The sequence below is a fragment of the Capsicum annuum genome, chromosome 1 (genome assembly GCF_002878395.1).
Source record: "Capsicum annuum cultivar UCD-10X-F1 chromosome 1, UCD10Xv1.1, whole genome shotgun sequence".
NCBI lineage: Eukaryota > Viridiplantae > Streptophyta > Magnoliopsida > Solanales > Solanaceae > Capsicum > Capsicum annuum.
The window spans coordinates 153,521,697-153,538,089 of NC_061111.1; positions in this window are offsets into that span (position 1 = coordinate 153,521,697).

The following is a 16,393-nucleotide window of genomic DNA, read 5'->3' on the forward strand; positions in this document are numbered from 1 at the left end:
TTGACCAATTTTTTGGGGAACTAATTAAAAAAAAAGTTTATTTTAGAGAATTGAAAGTATTGACTGCATTTTAGGAAAGAAATTGAAGTGTCTTTTGAATCTTAGCCAAATGCTAGTTACTAATGTTCTAATAATGTAAAAATATATTAGTTGAATACAAATTAATTAATGCTCTGTATAAAATTACTTTCTCAAAAAAAATATATTTATGATAAGTAACATTTTAAAAATACAATAATTTGATCAAACGGCTTTGAAATGACATATATATCTAGATTTTTTTTCGTAGCAAATCTGGTATATATGTGTATATATATATATATATATATATATATATATATATATATAAATATATTCGCCTGAAAAATAGAATAATAACATCTTACATCTAAATAGAATAATAACGTCTTATATCTAGCTGATGTTGTGCAGAGAAAAAAAAATTCACAATCGATGTATATTACTCTCTCCGTTTTGAAATAAATGAATTGTTGGATTTTGGCACATATATTAAGAAAAAAGTATCAAAGACATAAATTTAACATAAATTTCCATTTTTACCCTTGAAGTCTCTTTTACTCAAAAAAAGAAAAAGCTGCAGTCTCTTTTGCTTGTCAAATCATAAAGGTAATTTTGGAAAGAAATTCAACAATTCACTTATTTTGAAACACCAATAAATACTCCAATAATTTATTTATTTCGAAATGGAAGGAATACTAGATAAGGCCTACATACGTGTGAAAGCATCAAAGCAAGATATGAAATTGAATACTCCTTTGGTATTTTTGTGCAAAATGAACTAAAACAGCTTTGGCCAATAAATTTGGTATTTTAGGACAAATATCTATTGCTATGGTAATTGTCCTAGATTTTTACATTTTGGAGTTTAAGCACTTTAACAAAATAGTAGTTGTGGGAATTCAGTAAAATCTGATGATGATGATGACGACGACGATGATGATGATGAATATTGTGTCAACAACTAATATTCTTTATTTTGTGCATCAAAGACATTAAAGTTTATCTCCATCAATTCGAAACAAATCTGATTGAATTTTCTCATGTTTCATTGCTTAATTAGGTATGTAAATAATTTGTTGATGATCTTACTAGGAAACAAATCTACTATGATGAGGAAAAATATTCTATGATTAGTGAACTAGTAAAAAAAGAGATGTTCGGTGCATTAATTTTTCGCTATTCATTGGATTTGCTATTCATTGGATTTGCAGAAGAGTTAGGACCACAAGAATCTATTGTATCGGGCCTTATTCTGTATTTTTTTGCAAGAGGTTATTTTTACAGCTTAACTTTGTAACATCCAAATGATTCAGTGGACCCATGTAGTAGGTTGGTTTTGTAAGTTGAATATTTCTACTTATATATTTGTCATGTAGACCCCTGAATCCACTAAAAACTCATATTTTAAACTCTTTTTTGGTGAGTGTAACACACTCACGCCACGTCAGCTGCCACATCAGCTTCCACGTCATTTTTATTTTTATAAAATATATTAAATATTAAAATAAATAAATAAATAAACCCCTTCCTCTCCCCCTCCCCCTTCCTCTCTCTTCCCCATTTTTCTTTTAACTAATTTGCGTTTCTTCTTCTTCTTCTTTTTCTTATGGTTCTGCCTCCTCTTCTCCTTGTTCTTTTCCTTCATCATTTTCATCTTCTTATTCTTCTTACTCTTTGAAAAAAATAAAAAGAAACGCTCGAAGTACTAAGAGGACAAAAAAAGGTACTATTTTTTTCTTTTGTTGCACAATTTCTGGCGGTTCTTGAAGCTTTTCATTCACCTGTTTATCTATGTTTGAGCTTTGGTTTTTGTTGAAGATGATGATGATCTCAGGATTTGTTCTAATTTTTGCTGAATTTGTAGTTTTGAATTTTTTTTTTTTGCTTTTTTTTTTAATGGAATTTGAAGTTGTTTTGGGTTTTGTATGAGCCGAATTTGAGATTGGAGCTGGCTAATGGTTTTTTGTGCCTTAATTATTGCATTTTGATGCTGCTACTGAGTATCGTAGACCATTACAATTTGAATTTTTATTTTTTGCTTTTTTTAACGGAATTTGAAGTTGTTTTGGGTTTTGTATGAGCCGAATTTGAGAATAGAGCTGGCTAATGATTTTTTGTGTCTTAATTATTGCATTTTGATGCAATTTTGAAGTATTTTAGGGTTTTGTATGAGCTGAATTTAGTATTGGGCCTAGCTAATGATTTTATTTAAATTTAGTAATCAATTGTAGCAAATATTATCGAGGACAATAGAGAAAATGATAATTCATCCGTTGGTGCTACTGAGTATCGTAGACCATTACAATAGAGTTGTTAGGGATACAAGAAAGCGTGTTGTTGGATTTTTGCTTGGTACTTCATTCAAAGGCACTGTTGATGTTACTAATAGCTATGCAGGTATTATTGCTACAAGCACTTTGCAGATTTGAAGGATTTTTGTAGAATTTGAATATTTTTTGGCTTATTTTTTATTTTTTTGATGGAATTTTGAAGTTGTTTAGGGTTTTGTATGAGCTGAATTTGAGATTGGAGCTAGCTAATGGTTTTTTAAAAATTACACAAATAAACAACTTATATTTTTAATATTACAAAAAATCTCAACTCCCTCAATATATTACAAAAATTCCAACATATACACAGAATGTTATGTATATGTCGGCTATGTTATGTATATTAATAGGGAGAGAGAGTAAAGTAATTAAAAAAGTGGGAGAGGGTGTAATTACTTCCAAAAAGGTTGGTATTTATGTTATTTATACAATGTTTTTTTAGCCCTAATTATTGCATTTTTATGGAATTTGAAGTATTTTAATTTTTGTATGAGCTGAATTGCATTTATATTGCAATTGTGATTTTACAGTAGCCATGACAGCCGATGGGGGTGGGGGACTGGTGGAAGGCAGTATTGTGGGGTGGGGGATGCTGGACGGGGAGGGATTGGGGGAGGGATCTTTTTATTTTATTTTTTAACTTTTAAAAATATATTTAAATTTTAAAAGTTGTAGTTAGAGAATTTTTTAAAATTTTTAAATTATTTTAATATATAATTGACCAAAAATTGACCCCCACTCGCACCCCAGGCGAGTGACTACACTCTTTTTGTCCTAGTCAGTTATTTAATGCCACATAGGCAAAGTCAATGGTCAAAGAGTTTAAAATATAGCTTTTTAGAGGGTTCAGGGGTCCAGATGACAAACATATAAGTAGAAGTGTCCAACTTACAAGTCCACTGAACCATTTTGCCTAAGTTATATCAAGACTCTCCTTCTTAACTCAATAACTAACATTAACTAATAAGGACCAGGTTGATCGTCTTTACCCGTCTCCAGGCTTGTAATTAGGGGAGGGGCTAGCTTAGGGTCAAGAGGTTCACTTGAACCTTCTCGGCGAAAAATTATACTATTTATACAAATTAAAATTATTTTTTATGTATGTATAGTACGCGTTGAACCCATTTCGACTCCTATTTTAAATACTTTTAGACCCCGTTTGGATAGAATTAAAATCTGATCAAACTAACATTTAATCTCTTTTTTAATCTTTTAGATGTTTAGTAAAATTAAAAAGTGCTTTAAAAAGTTAAAATTGATTAAAAGAGGCAAAAGTAAGAAGCTGCGTACCCCCAACTTTTTGCTTTTTAGGTTAAAACTCTTTTAGGTTTGCTTTTTTTTTTTTTTTTTTTGTTTTGGCGCTTCGCTTCATATCTCCCTTTCAATTTCCTCTTCATCTTTCTCTTTTGTTTTCGCTGAATATATCATTACATTGAAGGTTTGCTAAAAAAAAATATTTTAAAATTAAAAATCATAAATAATTCACCTTATTCATGGTGTTAACAACTTTAAGGACATTTAGGTCATTTTACCAACAAGAAAGTATTTAACATCACTTGTTTACCAAACATATCAACAACTTTTTTTTTCTTCAGTTTCAACACTTTTATCCAAACACTTATCTGCCGAATTTATAAGCACGTATTTTAATTTTTTAATCTCTTAAGCTAAAAAACTATTTTTAAGGGGATCTCTCAGAAATAGCGATACTTTGTTGTAAAAACTCACCTTCCATAGCCATATTTTTACATAATTACCATTTATAACTGTTGTATTTAGTTGACGCCCGCAGTATTCGATTTTATCAATAATCTGTATTCATATAAAATATAAATACAGTACTATTAGCCGTTGTATTCGATTCATAGCCGTTGTATTTACTTTTACTCAGTGTTCTGTATTCATAAAAAACATAAATACATTATATATTTAGTCTCGCCAAAAACACTAACATTTTTTTAATTATTTTTTTCGTTTCGTGTTTTCCTCGTTTTTGCTTCTTCTCTTTTCTATTTTTAGTTTTTGTTTTTTTCTTTTTGTTTTTTTCTTTTTATTTTTTTACCTCTCCTCTATCTCTAACTTATATTTCTCTTTCTTCTTTTCTTTTCTTCTTTGATTTTGTTTCTTTTTTGTACTTATTTTCTTTATTACTTTTTTTTGTTCTATTTTATATTTTTATATTTTCGAAAAATATGACTACTCGAGCACAAGTCATGGATGATAACGTAAATACGATGATTTTTTATCGTATTTGTAGTCACACCATCATTTATATTTTTGTATTCATTGATACAACTATATTTGTATTTATATTTTAAAGTTCACGCTTGTATTTGTATTTTGTAGTTCACATTTGTATTTGTATTTTATAGTTCACACTTATATTTGTATTTGTTAGTTCGCACCATAATTTATATTTTATATAATTTAAACTTGTATTTTAAAGAACTGATTTGTATTTTATAATTGACTATATATTATATTGAATTATATTTGTATTGCGGTTTTATTGTGTTTGTACATTTAGATTATATTTGTATTTGTATTATATTTTCGTCGATGCCTTTTTATTTCTAATGAATTATTTTGTATTTGTATTTATAAGTTGATTGCATATTGTATTTAGTCATGATTATGTACAATTTATCATTTGTATTTGTACACAAAAAAGTAAATGCATTAATTGTATTTTCTTGATTCTAAAATATATAAATATGTAATGTATCATTTAATAAAAATGTACCGTTTTGTATTTGTATGTCAAAATTATTATTCGTATTTGTAAATAAACAAATATCACTTGATACAAATACAATTACAAACAAATGAAACAAATGATTTTACAAATACAAATACATATTGTATTTGTATATATTGTAATAAAAAATTGAATTGTATTTATACTCGTATCAATAAATACAAACAAGTATTCATAGAAAGAAAATCAATCGTTCCTTTCAATAATTAAAAAATAAAAATGATAGTTCACATTTGTATTTGTATTTTATAGTTCACCCTTGTATTTATATGTTATAGTTCACATTTGTATTTGTATTTTATAGTTCACCCTTGTATTTATATGTTATAGTTCACATTTGTATTTGTATTTTATAGTTCACATTTGTATTTATATGATATAGTTCGCATGCATTTATATTTGTATGTTATAGTTCGCATTTATATTTGTATTTATATTTTATAGTTCGCACTTGTAATTGTGTTTGTTAATTCGCACAAATGATAAGAAGGAGAAAAAACAAAAAGAAAAGAAAGAAGGAGAAAAAATGAGAGAAAAAGAAGGAGAAAAAATAAAAAAAAAAAAAAAAAAAGAAAGAAAAAGAAAATATAGAAAAAAGAAAAAAAAAGGACAAAAAATGAAAAGAACAAAAAGAAAAAGAAAAATGAAAAAAGATGAAAATGGAAAAAGTGAAAAAAGAAAAAAGAAAGAGAAAACAAAAAAAAAGGAAAAGAAAAAATAAAGTAATAGAAAATAGAGAAAAAGAAAAAATACATGAGAGTGACTATAAATTGTAATTATTAATAACTAAGAAGTAAGAGGGGGATATGGATTGTAATTAATTGAAATTTAGGCTAAATAGAGTAATTAGGAGTATATGTTTGTTAAGTTGTGTAGTTATGTAGTTATTTCTTTTTTCTAATCATATCCAAATGGGCTCTAAGTAAAAATTTGGCTCCCCCTTTTAAGACATTTAAATTGTGATAAGATAATGCATTAATTACTTAACCTTTTTAAAAATTTTACTTCACAATTTTTTTTTATTAACTTGACTTTTTGGTTATATTTTTTATCATGCTTAGTTAAAAGTGGTGAAGTGTTATTTCCATAGAAATGCAATTCTAACACTAAAATTCTTACATACACTGGTTTTAGTAATATCTAATTAATAGAAAATAAATTTTAGATAAGATAGTGTGTGCTTTTAATTCTTTAGAATTTACTTTACGAAATGCTTAACTTGACTTTTTTAACTAGCATTTATAATTTTATTCACTATATATTATTTTGCAAATCACTAATTACATTTTAGATAAGATATATAGTGTGTGCTTTTAATTCTTTAGAATTTACTTTACGAAATGCTTAACTTGACTTTTTTGAACTATCATTTATAATTTTATTCACTATATATTATTTTGCAAATCACTAATTACAGAGGTGAAGTCATCATTTTAGTTACAGGTTTAAAAAAATCAACTAGTTTCAATTCAAATTTTATATTTACGTTAAAAATATATTTATTTGATATTTGATAAAGTTTTTGTCATGTGACTATGAGATCACGGGTTTAAGCATTGGAAGCAACCTCTGACAGAAATGCAAGATAAGACTACGTACAATAGTTCCTTGTGATCAGGCCTTTCCTTGTACCTTGTGCATAACAGAAGTTTTAGTACACCGAGACTGCCCTTTATGTATAAATAAGGCATAATACATATAGATAGACATTTTATTTTGATTTCCACTACTATTGAACACTTCAACTTTTATTGTGATTTGAGATTATTTAGACACTTCAATTTAACATAGGTATGTTTCCTGATCAAACACTTTAATTTTAAATATACATATCTAGACACCTTTGTGCATTCAAGAAGCTGAGATGTTTACAAAGCCAACTTAAACCAAAATAAAATGTTTAAATATGTATTTTTAAAGTTAAGATGTTTAATTATTGATTTAGGTCAAGTTAAACTGTATACCTATATAACATGACTATAAATAAAATATCCACAACCTAGAAAATAAATAGAATTATAATTCTTATATAACTAAAATCCTTATTCCGCCTTTGACTAATCAGATGTCTGCACACATACATATAGCTACAATGATAATTTAAAGTTATGGAATGACAATTCCTATAATAATTCCAAAGTAACATTTAATACGGAAAAAAGTTTAGGAATATATAAGTTGCAATTAGGAAAAAATGTGCGGAAAATATTGATACTTAGATAAAATTTATAGTTACGTATCCTGAACTTTATGGGGGGTCTATGACCCCCTAGATTATTTTTTACCGTATGTAACTGGCATATATTTTTTCCTTATTGCATATTTTTTTCTTACGCGCTCAATGTGCGTGAAATACACGCAGTAGTTGAAGTGCAAAATATATGCCAGTTAAATATGATAAAAAATAGTTTAGGGGATTCATAGGTCCCCCCACAAAGTTCAGAATACATAACTACAAATTTCGTCAAAATATAGATATTTTTCACACTTTTTTCCCTTTCAATTATTTGTATATTTTTTTGTTAAAGAGAAATGCTTAAAAAAATATAGAAAAATATTTTCCGCAAAACATAACATTTTTTTCTACCTAACAACACACATACATGGTTTAGAATTTTACTAAATGGAACGTTCACTTAGACTTTTTGTGTCATCATTTAATAATTATACTTAATTAGCCCACTATGTTGCTCTTATATATTATATTCATGGATATATCCGTACTTCATGCTATCGTTACAAAATTATTATTATTAAATAAATATTGTCATAATAAGTTTGTAATTAAGATATTTATTCTTTTTATATTTTTCAACCGTAATCTTATGAATTGTTTCTTCATATTATAGTATTTTTAAAGTGTTGTTTGCTTTTATTTTAATCCTCTTATCTTGCTTAACTTTGGTTTTTGTATCTTGTTATGCTATATGTCAAAATAGAATAAAATCATGTAGCTTATCTACAAAATAATATTATCATAATTAAATATTTAATTTTAAAATAAATATTATATTTTATAACTGAAATAAAAATTCAAAACAATTTATAATTTTACATATTATTATAACAATTTTATAACTTTATCATATATTATTGATTTCATGAATAGCAACAACAACAACAACAACAACATACCTAATGTATTTCCACATAGTGGGGTTTGGGGAGGGTAGAGTGTACGCAGACCTTACAATTACCTCAGGAGAAATAGAGAGGTTGTTTCCGATAGACCCCCGGCTTAGGACCGATAATAGTATACCAAATACAAAAGGTAAGTGCATATAAACTAGTACAGTACGCAAAATAAACTAACAGTATAACAAACACCAAAGATAAGTGCATAGAAACTAGTATGGCATGCAAAATAGCCACACGATAATACTACAGCCACAACACCACGAACAAGAAACTCTAGACACAAAAGATTGCTTTCCTGCTATTACTGACGCACTCCCACCCCCTAACCCTCTACCCTAATCCGCATCCTTCACGCCTTACTATCAAGCCTAGATAGGACAACATTCTGCAACCTGTTCTAAGCAACTACTGAATAAGCTAAGGTAGTGAAAGCAGCTCTAAACTCTGCATGAGAGACATGCTCGTCTAAGGGATCTGCCTGGACGGGTTGAGGAGCTAACTGATTTTCATTACTTCTTTTGCTAGCTTCTTTGGAAGACATGTTCTGTAAATGAAAGGAGAAAACAGAGTAGACTGAGGGTTCTACTGGAGCTCATGCTCACTCGCACGACATGAATACTGAAAAAAGGAAAACTATTCCTAAAATATCTCATAGCCTTCTGTACATAAGTGTGGCGCGTAACACATCCATGAACAAGACTCTACTAGATGCGGTTTTTCAGACTTCCTAGGACACTATTGAAGCTTAGGCTCTGATACCAAGTTTGTAACGCCCCGAATATGGTACCTCGGATGCTACACGGTGCTCATAATCCTGAAGGACTATAAGCTAATCCATGACTAATATCTATAATTGAGCACTGAATAATACACTGAAATAAATGCAAAAATCTGGCGAAAACTTGTCATAAGGTTCAATACTAAAACAAAACTGAATAAAGTATCAAAATACCAAAGCTAAAACAACTGTCTGAAAATACTCTAGTCTGTCTGAACATCTAGTCTGAAAAGCTTTTAAAGCTCTCTGAACTGTGGAGTTGATGGGATAATCTCCCAACTAACTCCGTCTGCTGAAATACTGAATCTAATGCAATAAAGAAATAAGGTACTTCCTCGAATAATGAGGACTCACTGCTACGTCCAATGCTACTGGCTGAGTCTGAACTGCTAAGGGTGCTCTGGAGCTAGCGCTTCTAAACCTATGGTATAAAACACCATAGCATAAGAAAGTATGCGTCAGTACATGGGAATGTACTGTTATGCTAGATGAGGTAAGGCTAAATGCAAGGGTTCATATGCATGAACTATACTGACTGAATAACATGAGTATACTGAATGAGGATACATGCATGAATGCATAAACTATGACTGAAATTGTAGTAACACTAAATACTGAGTTCTGAATACTGATTTACAAATATCTGATTTTACTAATATTGGGATACTGAATAACTGAGTCTACTGATTTTGATATCTGAGTTTACTAATACTGATTGACTGTATCTGAGATCAGGCCTATCTAGCGGGTGATTTCTGAATCTACTAATAATGATAATGATTGACTGAATCTGAGATCAAGCCTATCTAGCGGGTGATCTCTGAATCTACTAATAATGATAATGATTGGCTGTATCTGAGATCAAGCCTATCTAGCGGGTGATCTCTGAATCTATGGAATTATCTAAGTTCTTTACTGAGACTGAATCTGAATCTGAAACTGAAAGAGGTAATTATCTAACCTATATGCCCCTTTCTAGCTAATTTGAGTTCCAACCTATAACCCCAGTTGGAAAGGTGTCAGTATCATGCCACGGGTAAAGACATCTACTAAAACCAGGATTCCAAGCCTATCTAACGGGTGACACCTGGGTGGAGCCAAGCCTAATCTAATGGATGACCCCTGAGAGGTAGTCAAGCCTAGTCTAACGGGTGACTCCTCATCCTGTGCTGGCTACATAGTTCTAGAGTGCAGGGACTGCTACTAACGACTTTTCCTAGCTAACAAGGAAGTCGTTATCCCTGTCCTTGCTCGATGCTGAATTCTACTCTTAATTGAATAGACACTGATCTGATTCTTAGACTGTACTAGACTGAGCTAAATCTATTACTAATTATGTTACTTGACTGATCTAGATGAGTTCACTTGGATCAGTTGTCTGATGGAATACTATTGAATTCTATTGGCTGATTGAATACTACGGAGTTCTGAACTGATTACTGAAACTGGATTGGACTGGTACTTAGATTACTGAGTTATCCTAAGTTGTATAACTGACTGAATTCTACTGATCATAGCATGACTGAGATTATCTTGAAACTGATACTAGATCTAGGTAAACAACTAAATTGTCGGCTATTAAATACCCCAGGACTCGATAGCATAAATAAGAATAAAACATGGCAATATTCTATCATTCACAATACCATCAATGAAGTATCTCTTCATGCATTTGAAAATCATAAACTTGTACATGAATAGGCATACATACTAATGTCTCATAGTTTATTCAATAAGGTCTTTCATCAAACACTTGACATGCATTAACTTATACATAATTGGAGATTTCTTGTCAACATGCGATAATGACACTATATCATTCACATAGGCATTTAATCAAACATATGGGAAGCATGCTTTGGTCATACAATAATGTAAGACCCCGCAAAATCCTAAGCTTAACTCAGTCATTAAAGCTTGTTGAGAGGTCCCAAAGTTAGAAAACTTCAGCTAAGTATTTGAACTTAGTCTTTTCTAAGTCCTTCGAACTTCAGTGAATTTATTTATGATCTTTCCTACCTTAGAAAGTTAATTTCTAAGTTGAGTCATATTCGGGGATATAAATAGCATGTCTCGGGTAAGTTTTAGAATTTTTGGACAAGGATTGGATCGAAATCAAATTTTGAAAAATAGTAGATCACCGCGATAAGCCCGTGTCGTGGTGGCTATAATGATGATCCATCCCATCTCAAATCGATAAAAGCCAATTTAGCAATTGTCCAATTCTAGTAGCTTACCGTGACTAGGCCGCGTCGCAGTGAGGGTCAAATCAGCAATTGTCACCAACCAGTAACTCACCGCGATTAGGCCGTGTTGTGGTGAGTATAGCGATGGCCCCTCCACCGCATCGCGGTGAGGCCTTAATTCGCATTCCAGTTATGGGATTTTAAATCCCAAAGGCATCTTAGACATTTTCCCATGAACTAGGTCAGCCTTAAACATGAAATTAATCCCTAAATGACCTAAATTTTTCATTATTCACTCAAGTTTCTCCAAAGTTCATCATTCTCTCTCAAAATCAAGAAACCTTAAGTTTCAAAATTCAAGAACAAGGCTCAAGAATTTCTTTAAGAACCTTTAAGGTTTACTTTCTAAGGTATGTCAAGTGTTGATTCATGGGTCCCTTTCACCCATGAAGCTGAAGAATTCTTTTTTAAATCACAAAGATTGTGTATTTATGAATGCTCATGATTCAATTAAATTGAAATTTATATTCATGTTGTTGTTGGGTTTTGATCCATGTGTTAAACTACTAATCCCAAGAATTAATTCTAGTATGCAGTGATTTACATGATATTCATGATAAACCCTTCAATTTACAAGTTGATTGATGCACCCATGATTATTAGATGTGTTGATGATTGTATAACCAAAGAATGCTCCCCAAGTGTTGGATAAAATGCTTATGTGAATGACTTAGTGCCATTATAGCATGTTAACATGTAATCCCCATCCATGTAGAAGTTAATGCATGCCAAGTGTTTGATGAAATGTGTTAGTGAATGAATTATGAGTATATAGCCATTGTTGAGCTTACAAGCTTGTGCCATGATTTACTTTTTCATGCTATCGAGTCATGGGGGTATTTAATACCCAACAACTTAGCTGTGTGCCTAGAGCTAGTGTCAGTTTCACGATAATCTCAGTCAATCCATGATCAATAGAATTCAGTCAGTTACATTACTCAGGAAAACTCAGTAGTATTTAGTATTCAGTTATGACCTCTATAGTACTCAGTCAGTTAACAGATCTCAGTAGTATTCCGTCAGCCTACGGAACTCAGTGAACTCAGTCCAATTCAGTGTAATTAGTTCAGTGTCTATTCAAATGGGAGTAGGATTCAGCGCCGAGTGAACCCAATGATGAGGGCACACACTGACAGTAGAGGGTGTGACCCTTAGAAGCAATCCTTGCATTCCAGAACTATGTAGCCAGCATAGGTTGAGACATCAGCACTGACAGTTGAGGTTTGATGACGTGGATTAACACTATCAGATGAGGATCCCACCATTCTCCTTTGGGAACACTGCCAGATAAGGGTCACTCACAACTTGTCCTTATCAGTGGTGTGATATTGACACCTTTCTAATTGGGGTTACAGATTAGACCCAACTCAGCTATAATATCTTATTTGGGGTATGTTGGTTAGATGACTACTTCCCACAGTCTCAGTCTCAATAATAGAACTCAGATAGTTTTTCAAATTCAAGACTACCAGATACAGTCACTCAATTTAGTATGAAACCCAGCTAGTTCCATCAAAATCAGGACTGTCAGACACGGTCACCCAGTATCAATTATATTAGTTATATCAGTTATATCAATTATATCAGTTATATCAGTTAGCTCAGTTGGATCAATTATTAGTAATTCATGTTATCAGTATTCAGATTCAGTAGTTAGCATTAACACAATCTCAGTTACAGCTACATATTTATTCATGTATTCTAACATTCATATTATTCAGTCAGTTAGCATTGTTCATGCATATAAACTCTTGGTATTCAGCCTACCCCACTTTGTATACCAGTACATTCCCACGTACTGATGCATACTTTTGTTTTGCATTATGGCATTTTATACCATAGGTTCAGAAGCATGAGATCCAGAGCATCCTTAGCAGTTCAGATCCAGTTCGCAGCAGTAGACTTAGCAGTGAGTCCTCATCATTCAAGGATGTTATAATTTGATTATTTCATTCTTTCGATACTTAGATATTTTAGTAAATAGAGTTAGTTGAGGGGATTGTCCCATCAACTTCTTATTTGGATAGTTCAGACAGTTAGAGGCTTTTAGACTATATTTCAGACTAGATGTTTCAGACTTTAGCATGTTCAAATATTTATTTTGGTTTTAGTATCGTGATACCATATTAGTCGGATATCGTTTTATCAGTTATATTTCCGTATTGAACCTTATGGTAATTTCAACCCATTTTCCATATATTTTATAGAATTATGTTACAATTATTGCAGCAGGTACCAGTCATGGGTTAGTTTGTGGTCCTTTGAGGCCATAAGCTCCATGTAGTATCTGGGGTACCAGACTCGGGGCATTACAAACTTGGTATCAGAGCCTAAGGTTCTACAGTGTCCTAGGAAGTCTGAAAGCCACATCTAGTAGAGTCTTGTGCATGGGTGTGTTGCACGCCACATTTATGTACAGGAGGCTATGAGATGTCTTAGGAACAATTTTCCTTCTTTCAGTATTCATGTCGTGCTAGTGAGCATATGCTCAAATTAAACTCTCAGCCTAATTCTTTTCTCTTTCGTTTACAGAACATATCTCCTAAGAAGAGAACTGGAAATCAGTCAGCCCCTCAGTCAGTCTAGGCAGACCCTTGGATGAACATGTCTCTCATGCAAAATTCAGAGTTGCATTCACCACTCTTGCTAATTCAGTTACTGCCCAGAATAAACGACCAACTATCGTTTTGGCCAATCCAGTGGCCAGTTTAGCTGCAGCCAGGATTCAGTACTTCAGCCGAATGAATTCTCCTTTTTTCACTGGGTCTAAGTCAGACGAAGACCCTCAGGAATTACTTGATCAGATTCAGAAGGTTACAGATATCATGAGAGTGACTGCTAGTGAGTGTGTTGAGCTATCTACATATCAGTTGTAGGATGTGGCTCATACTTAGTTCAGGCAGTGTAAATCAGAGAGGGCAGATAATGCAGGGTCCATAAAATGAGAGGAATTTGCCACTGTATTTTTAGATAGGTTCTGTCCCCTAGAGCTTAGAGAAGCAAAGGTGTTAGAGTTTATCAATCTCAGGTAGGGAAACATGACAGTGAAAGAGTATTCTCTCAAGTTTACTCAATTAGCTAGATACCGCATGTAGTGGCAGACAACATGTCTAAGATGAGTAAGTTTGTTTCTGGGGTAAATAATAGTGTGGTCAAAGAGTGCATGACCGTAATATTAAATAGTGACATGGACATAGCTAGACTTATGATCCATGCTCAGTAGATAGAAGAGCAGAAGATTAAAGAAAGGGAAAAATAGAATAAGAAGGCTAAAACTCAATTTCAATCAGCCTAAGTCAGAGGGTGGAAATCATTCTCAGTTCTGCCCAAGGTCTTCCATTCTAGCTCTTTCCTCGTCCAGTGCTCTATTGTCAAAATTCAGAGACGGCAATAGAGATAGAGAATCAGGCCCTAGACCTCAAGGCAGTGTTAGCAGTGCTAGAACTAATCCCTTTTGCCAGACTTATGGTAAGAACCACAAGAGTATTTGTAGAGCTGACAATGATGTTTATTTTAGATGTGGAAAGACAGGCCATAGAGTCAAAAATTATCCATAGTCACATTTTCAGGGTCAGCATAATCGTTCCTCAGCTCAGTCCGATCGCCTGAATCAGCAGGGTGACACCTCCAGTGCCACCAGTGGGCAACTCCCAAACAGACTTTATGCTCTTCAGTCCTGAAAGAATCAAGAAAATTCTCCTAATATGGTCACTAGTATGTTACAGATCTTTCACTTGCATGTTTACGCTTTGCTAGATCCAGGAGCTTCTTTTTCTTTTGTTACTCCTTATATATCAGTTGATTTTGGAGTTAGTCTCAAAGTTCTAGTAAATCCCTTCTTAGTCTCTACCCAAGTGGGTAAAACTATTATAGCCTAACGGGTATACAGGAACTGTCCGGTTATGGTATCTCAGAAAGTCATTTCTGCAGACTTAGTCGAATTAGAGATGACTGATTTTGATTTTATTCTCGGCATGGATTGGCTTCATTCCTGCTATGCCACAGTCGAATTTAGAAATAGAATTATCCAGTTTTAGTTTATGAATGAACCTGTCCTAGAGTGAAGGGGTAGTACTTCAGCAATCCGAAGTCAGTTTGTTTCCTACCTAAGGGCAAGAAAAATAATAGATAAGGGATGCATCTATCATCTTGTTTGAGTTAAGGACTTTAGTTTTGAAACTCTCAGTCTTAAATCAGTCCCATTAGTGAATGAATATTTGGGTATCTTTCCTGAAGATCTTCCAGGAATCCCCTCGAAAGGGAAAAAGACTTTAGCATCAATCTTCTTCCAGATACTCAACCCATATCTATTCCTCTATATATAATGGCACCAACATAACTCAGAGAATTGAAAGAACAGTTAAAGGATCTCCTAGATAAGGAATTTATCAGACCCAATGTGTCCTCGTGGGGTGCACTAGTCTTATTTATGTGAAAGAAAAATAGTTCTCTCAGAATGTGTATAGATTACCGCTAGCTCAATAAAGTCACGATCAAGAACACGTATCCACTTCTCACAATTGATGACTTATTTGACCAACTTCTGGGTGCCAGTTACTTTTCTAAGATATACCTCAGATCGGGCTATCATCAGCTCAGAGTCAGAGAATATGACATTCCTAAAATAGCCTTCAGAACTCAGTATGGTCACTTCAAATTCTTAGTCATGTCCTTTGGTGTTACCAATGCCCCAACATCTTTCATGGACTTTATGAACCATGTGTTCAAGCAGTACTTGAACATGTTAGTCATAGTCTTTATAGATGACATTCTTGTCTATTCCTGCAGTAAGCATGATTATGCAGAACATCTCATAATAGTACTTCAGACTCTCAAAAATCATTAGTTATTTGCCAAATTCTGTAAGTACAAATTTTGGCTAAGGTCAGTAGCATTCCTTGGTCATATCATTTCCGGTGGCATTAGAGTTGATCTTCAAAAGACCAAAGTAGTAAAAAATTGGCCCAGACCCATCTCTCTGACAGACATCAAAAGTTTCTTGGGTTTGGATGTCTATTACAAATGGTTTGTTAAGGGATTCTCTTCAATTTCATTCCTTACATCCAGGTTAACTCAGAAGAAAGTTAAGTTTCAGTGGTCAAATTCATGTGAGAAGAATTTT